The 6000-nt window shown below is 40.1% G+C and overlaps 1 protein-coding gene and 1 pseudogene across 1 annotated transcript in view; one reads left to right on the top strand and one right to left on the bottom strand.

Annotated features, from left to right (window-relative positions):
• Positions 1-32, bottom strand: part of LOC131177729 (photosystem I P700 chlorophyll a apoprotein A1-like) — a 3724-nt gene extending 3692 nt beyond the window's left edge. The window contains exon 1 of the mRNA XM_058142829.1: positions 1-32. This exon is cut by the window's left edge and continues 3692 nt beyond it. The gene's annotated coding sequence lies outside the window, so the exon portion shown is untranslated.
• A 4175-nt stretch (positions 33-4207) lies between these two features.
• Positions 4208-5117, top strand: LOC131177731 (60S ribosomal protein L5, mitochondrial-like; annotated as a pseudogene).
• The last annotated feature ends 883 nt before the right edge of the window (positions 5118-6000 follow it).

Below are 6000 nucleotides of genomic sequence, written 5' to 3'. Positions count from 1 at the left end.
TTCTATGAAGTTGATTAATTTACTACAGCAGAAAAAAAACGTAGTATTGTACGATGCATATGAAGAAAGACTATATCTATTAAAATTTTTCTTTTTTTCTTATTTCTTTCTATAGTGGAGATAGTCGCACGTAATGACAGATCACGGCCATATTATTTAAAGCTTGTGGTAAGAAGGGGTTTCGTTCTAGTGCCCGAAAATAATATTCCAAAGCTTTTGTGTGTTCTCCATTACTTGTGTGAATAAGGCCTATATTATAGAGTATATAACTTCGATCATAGGGATCAATTTCTAGCCGCATAGCTTCATAATAATTCTGTAAAGCTTCTGCATAATTTCCTTCGGATTGAGCAGACATTCGTTACTGTCGTCATTCGATTCAAAGAATCTCCGTTCCAGAACCGTACGTGAGATTTTCATCTCATACGGCTCCTCCCTTATGTTCATAATGAGAATAATACATAACATAGAATAAAAGGGAGTGAAATATTCTCATTATGAACTGAGCAGGTCTAGTGTTTTTACAAGAAATCTCTAGCCAACCTTCCTGCAAAAGATCTTTTCTTAACATCAAGCATGTTGATACTAGATAAAAATATTAAGTTAACTCCAACAATTTCTTTGTCCTCAATCTTCCTTAATTTCTAGGAATTAGTCACTTCAACAGTCTTCGATGGTTATACGGGTATCCAAAGTACGAACGAGATGGATGTTTGTTGTCCCAACCATTCCTCTTAGTCCCGATCCCAATAAAGAAAGGGATAATTTCTAACAAAGTTTTTGCGTTGTTGATTCCTAGGCGTAGTGCTTCTTCCTCTATGCCGCCTATTGGTACTAGTGGGGTAGGGTTAACCTGCAATACAGAACCCATAGCCATAGGCATAGGTGTAACCTTTCGTTCAATGCTAGAATTGACAATTGAAGCATTTGAGGCTGCATTAATCGGGGATACCCGACAGAAGGAATTGTTTTATTTATAAACTTCACCTTCAACAAGCGTAGAGTTATTTCAAATCTTTCTATCCCGACTAATTTGTCTTTCTCCTAAGACTTGACAGCGGTAAATAAAAAAATAAAATCACACCATCTCTGTAATAAGTAAATGCCTCTTTTTCTCCCGAAGTTGTCGGAATTATTCGTAATAAGATATTGGCTACAACTGAAAAAGTCTTATCAATAAAATTTCCAGTTATCCGAGATCTAGGCATAGGTAGCAATCCATTTTCTAATTTCTTTTAATTACCTCTCATGAGAAAACGATCCCACAAAAAGTAGTTGTACAGTACAAAATAACATAAAAAACAGACTCAATTCATAAAAAAAAAAAAAAGAGATAGAAAACACCATCTTTTATCATTCTGGGAAAGAAGTCACTTGGTATTGGATCCGCTCTTCTCTCGTGCTCTTCTGGGCGGTACAAATAAATCCGGAATGAGCACACCGATAACGCCTAACGCCGGACCGGAACTCTTCCCTTCAAACTAAATCCCTTCTATTGCGGGTTTCGAACTACTCGCTACTATAGTGAAAAAGTCCAGTTGACGTAGCGTAGGTGGAAGAAGATCGGACTCAGTTCCTTTTCGTGATAACTTCATTCTTGGTCCGGTGGGTTAGAAGCATAATAAGAGATTCCCCATCCCGGAATGAAGATTAATGCTTGAATAGTCTTTTCCCGAGCCCAAGGAGATAAATTGATCCCCGCCTCTGGCTGCTCCTGCCCCTTAATACCTTTTGAAAAGGGTTCAAACTAAGAAGAGTATGCCTCGAAAGGAAATGGCCTGGACATTATTTTATTTTATTTTGGAAATCCATTTTTTAATATCTAGTTTCTCTGATGATGCTTAACCGCTCGTCGAGCAGCTTTTCATTTTCTTTTTCTTCGATGTAAACTGCGATTCTTCATTCATTGTAGCATCTTGCTTTGCTCCACGCTGGCACAAGGGTTTTAAGAGAAGAGTTGTTTGTTTTTTTGTTTGCTTAAAGTTTATGTCTTTTGCTTTCCTTCTTGGGAAATGCATTTTTAGGGCAAGAGTCTGAACTTAGGGAACGCGGGGTTGACTGCACTCAACAAAAAATCAAAGCGAGTCAACCCATTCATTACTGGTGATCAAAGCAAAGTAGATTCATCGGAAGGACAGTCTATCCTTTATTCTCACCACATTCTCTCCTCAATACAACACTAGAACGAAAAGAAGAAGGAGAAGCTCATGACTTTCCACTTCCTTTCTTTTAAACGAGATTGGAACCGGATAGCTCTTTCATCCATGATCCGAGAGTCCGTCAATATGTCAGCCAGCTTTCTTTGGCAGGTTCACAGTGGAAAGTGGATCAGGCAGATCAAGCTTCAAGGCTTCAAAACATGGATAACTTAGAGATAAAAATAGGGATAGGAGTTTTAACTTCCCTCTCCTTTTAGGCGAGCATCTTCTCTTCTCTTTGCGATTATCAGTCTAAACCAACATATCTTATTGATTGTCGCTTATCGGCTGTAACATATCTGATTGTTTTCGCATATCAGTTGTATGCCTTAGCAACGAGGCAGCACCACTATCCGAAATTAGGGATTTCGGATAAGAAATCTTAACACCTAATTTGGACAGATAGTGCTGAGCCAACCTAGCTACTTCTGTGTCGGCAATGACCACATCATCACCGAGTACCCCATAACGATCGAAATAACGACCTGGGTACGCCTCCTGCGCGCAGTGCCAAATCAAAAGATGATTTGACAAAGCGAACAAGGGCCAAGACGACAGATATCCGAGGGGTTTCCCTGCTGTAAATGTCACTTGAGAGTGCTTCTTTCTCTGGTGACACGTCTCCGTTTATTTTTTGTCTTTTTTGCGGTCATTACACACTGTTTTCTGTCTACTGTTAGGTCGTTGCAGTTTGTGTTCAGTCTTATATTGAGTCAATGCCAGAGATTAGTTTTCTTCATCAAGTTCTTTTGTTTGAGCCCTATATATTCCAATGATGTTGTGGATAGAAGTTTGCAGGCCTCAAATTGGGCTTTAACTGTAAGTAAGTGCAAAAACAAGAGCAAGACTAAAGAGGAGGAATGTAGGGACCAAAGGTCTAGAATAGAATTTTTAAAAGAGCAGAAGCATAATTACTTAAGAAGCATTTATAGGTAGGGAGCAATTTAGGCGGACCTGACCTTGAAGTCTTGAAGTCCAGTCAGCACATCAAGATTCGACATTTTCTGCATAACCTGGAAAAATCCATGCGAAAGGTTGATCCATCTTCTGAAACATATGCAGAAACCAATCTGGCAGTCTTATCTTCAGCCATCAACTGTGCTGATCAGCAAAAGCAAATAGGAGTCCTCAAATTACGTAGGTGATTACCAAGAAGATTGAATCCTCTGAGAGAGAATGGATTCAGAGTCTAATAAGTAATCCCCGATTATATATATATTTCTCGCGGAGAACGGGGAATAATCCGGAAAGGAAAATCGTTGTCCGGTTCCGGTTTCAGGGATCTTTTTGATTAATAGACTAGAGGAGGAAAGAAAGTACAAAATGCTACTATGACACCCGCCAAAGATTTTCATTTCTTACTCATTCTGAACGATAGTTCAAAAAAAGGTATTAATTCGAACACAATCCATGAGCGGCTTTGCAGTACCTTTGAATGTAAATCAGTCTTGATAGCACAAGGAGAAGCAAAGAAAGAAGACACCTTCCATTATGATTTTTTGTGGAGTAAAATGAAAATCTTTTGATTCATCCAAAAGCACCTTCCTAGCAAGAAAGATCAAAACTTTGTTCGAGGACATGGAATGTGACATTCAATTCAAAAAAGGGTGGGGACCGATCTGTATCTACTTCTTGTCCGTACAGGATTTTATAGTTTATGGTGGTTATTCAAAGAAGAGATAATAGCGGTGGCACATGCCACACGACGCCATAAACGCCAAAACCCACTGAAAAATCGTAATTTTAATAATAATAATCAATCGTTCGGTTGTAAAAGCAGCTTCGTCCCCAAGAGCGGGAGATGGTTGATCAACTGGAATTGGTTAGTTAAACGAACCGTTTTCGTAGCTCTCATTTTCAAGGTATCGGATATCTATTTGAAACATTGATTAAGCCGTACATCCCCATAATCGTTCTATTTCTATGTAGTGTCTTTCATTTCATATTTGTTTTTATGGTCCATATTCATTGGGAAATAGACGAAACGGCGCCTGGGCCACAACCGTCGCCACAACCGGCGTTAACCCTATTGAAAATAGATATTTCGTTTTTCTTATTTTGTTCATTCTTTATATTCTAGTAGAAAGATAAGAATTGAATTATGGAATTCTCTTCTGCGCTCCTATACGCCCTCTGTGCAGTGACCAGAGGTCCGCCATCTAACCGAAGCTATTGCATTGTTTGCCCGCCTTTCTGATCTCATTCGTATTCCAATCTTCAGTCTTCTTTCTTACAACTATCTTTTTGAAGCAGATAGTTCACAGTGCTTATTCTATAGATACTGTAAAAGCCACCTCATGTTTCCACTCTATTTTCATTACGAAGATGTATCACGTCAGGATCCGTTGCTCAAACCGAATCACGCCAACGTTATGGAAGTTCCTGGATTGTGTGAAATAAGAGTAGTACCAAAGGCACCTTATGATTTCATAATCAAAAATGGAAAATTGGCTATGGAGATTCCATGCGGTCAGAAATTCATACAGACACAAAGGGGTTCGACAGGAAAGTCGTTTCGATCAATCCATTCTTGGGGTCAAATAAAGACAAAAAATGATATGTCAGTGACCTAGCACGACAAAGCACTCTCCGAGGGCATGGAATGTCTAATTTTTCGGTCAGAATCTCGACAGTAATGTCTCTCTTAGATTCTCCGGTCGAAATACGGGAAAACTCCATTCAATTCTCGATGGAAACGGAGTTTTGCGAATTCTCCCACGAACTGTAAGATCATTTCGAGATCCTCGAACATATTCGAGGTTCAATGTGACTATTGTCACTTCGGCCAACACACAAGATGAGACTTTACCACCGTGGAGCGCTTTTCAAAAGATGAGGAAAGTCAGTAAGATGTCGGAGAAGCGAAATATACGAGATCACAAACGTAGATTGCTCGCGGCTAATACGAAATCTTTATAAAGACTTTTGTAAAGATACTCATTGTGATATTCTGTACAAACATCGTTATAAGTTGTCAAGTTGCCAAAAAAGAGTTCCTTTGCACGAGTAAGAAACCGATGTATTTTCACGGGTCGCCCTCGTTCCGTATATGAGTTCTTTCGAATTTCTCGTATCGTTTTTCGTGGATTAGCATCTCGAGGTCCTTTGATGGGCATAAAGAAATCGTCTTGGTAGCAACCACCAAACCAATAGAACAAGGCTTAGCTCTGCAGCTGGTCCATAAGCAAGGTAAGTAGGTCAATTACCGGCCGGCTCCGGACCGAAAAGACCTAACGGGTAATCCCTTATCTCGGATCGGAGATGCTAACGGGGCTGGGGGACCTCTCTACCGCCCGTGTCTATCTCCTGTCAAGTATGCTCCCCAGACATAGACTACGTACAGGGTGGTAATCTTGGAAAGATAGAATATCACCGCGTAAACATAACATTAAGTTACGAATGTAACTCCCGAAGTCGACCACTATTCTAAATATAGTAAGGCGGAGAACTGTTGTTCATTGGAGCGCCGGAGTGCGGAGGTTGTTCCCATCATTGAAGTCAGAGTGTGGGACTGAGCCCTTCGAATGATAAAGAAAAAAAAGTGCTTAGTTTCGTTGGAAAAACCAACGCACATCATATTGACTTTCTCTCGCCCTACTTCTAAAGTAAAGATAGATAGAAAGGGTTGGAGAGAATGACTTTCTGAAATTCTCTCCTTTCTAAAGCTGCGCAAGGTGGCCCCCCCAGAACAAAACCCCACCCTTTCCCCCTTTAATGAAAGACCCTCGCCCCGCTTCCTATTCATTTGTGGGTCGGGACCCGAGGGCCTTTTTTTTTCTCAACAGGTGATTTCAAGAATCAA

This window comes from Hevea brasiliensis, unplaced genomic scaffold (assembly GCF_030052815.1).
Source record: "Hevea brasiliensis isolate MT/VB/25A 57/8 unplaced genomic scaffold, ASM3005281v1 Scaf77, whole genome shotgun sequence".
NCBI lineage: Eukaryota > Viridiplantae > Streptophyta > Magnoliopsida > Malpighiales > Euphorbiaceae > Hevea > Hevea brasiliensis.
Note: the sequence above shows the minus strand (reverse complement) of the source record. Positions and strands in the feature narration are given on the sequence as shown.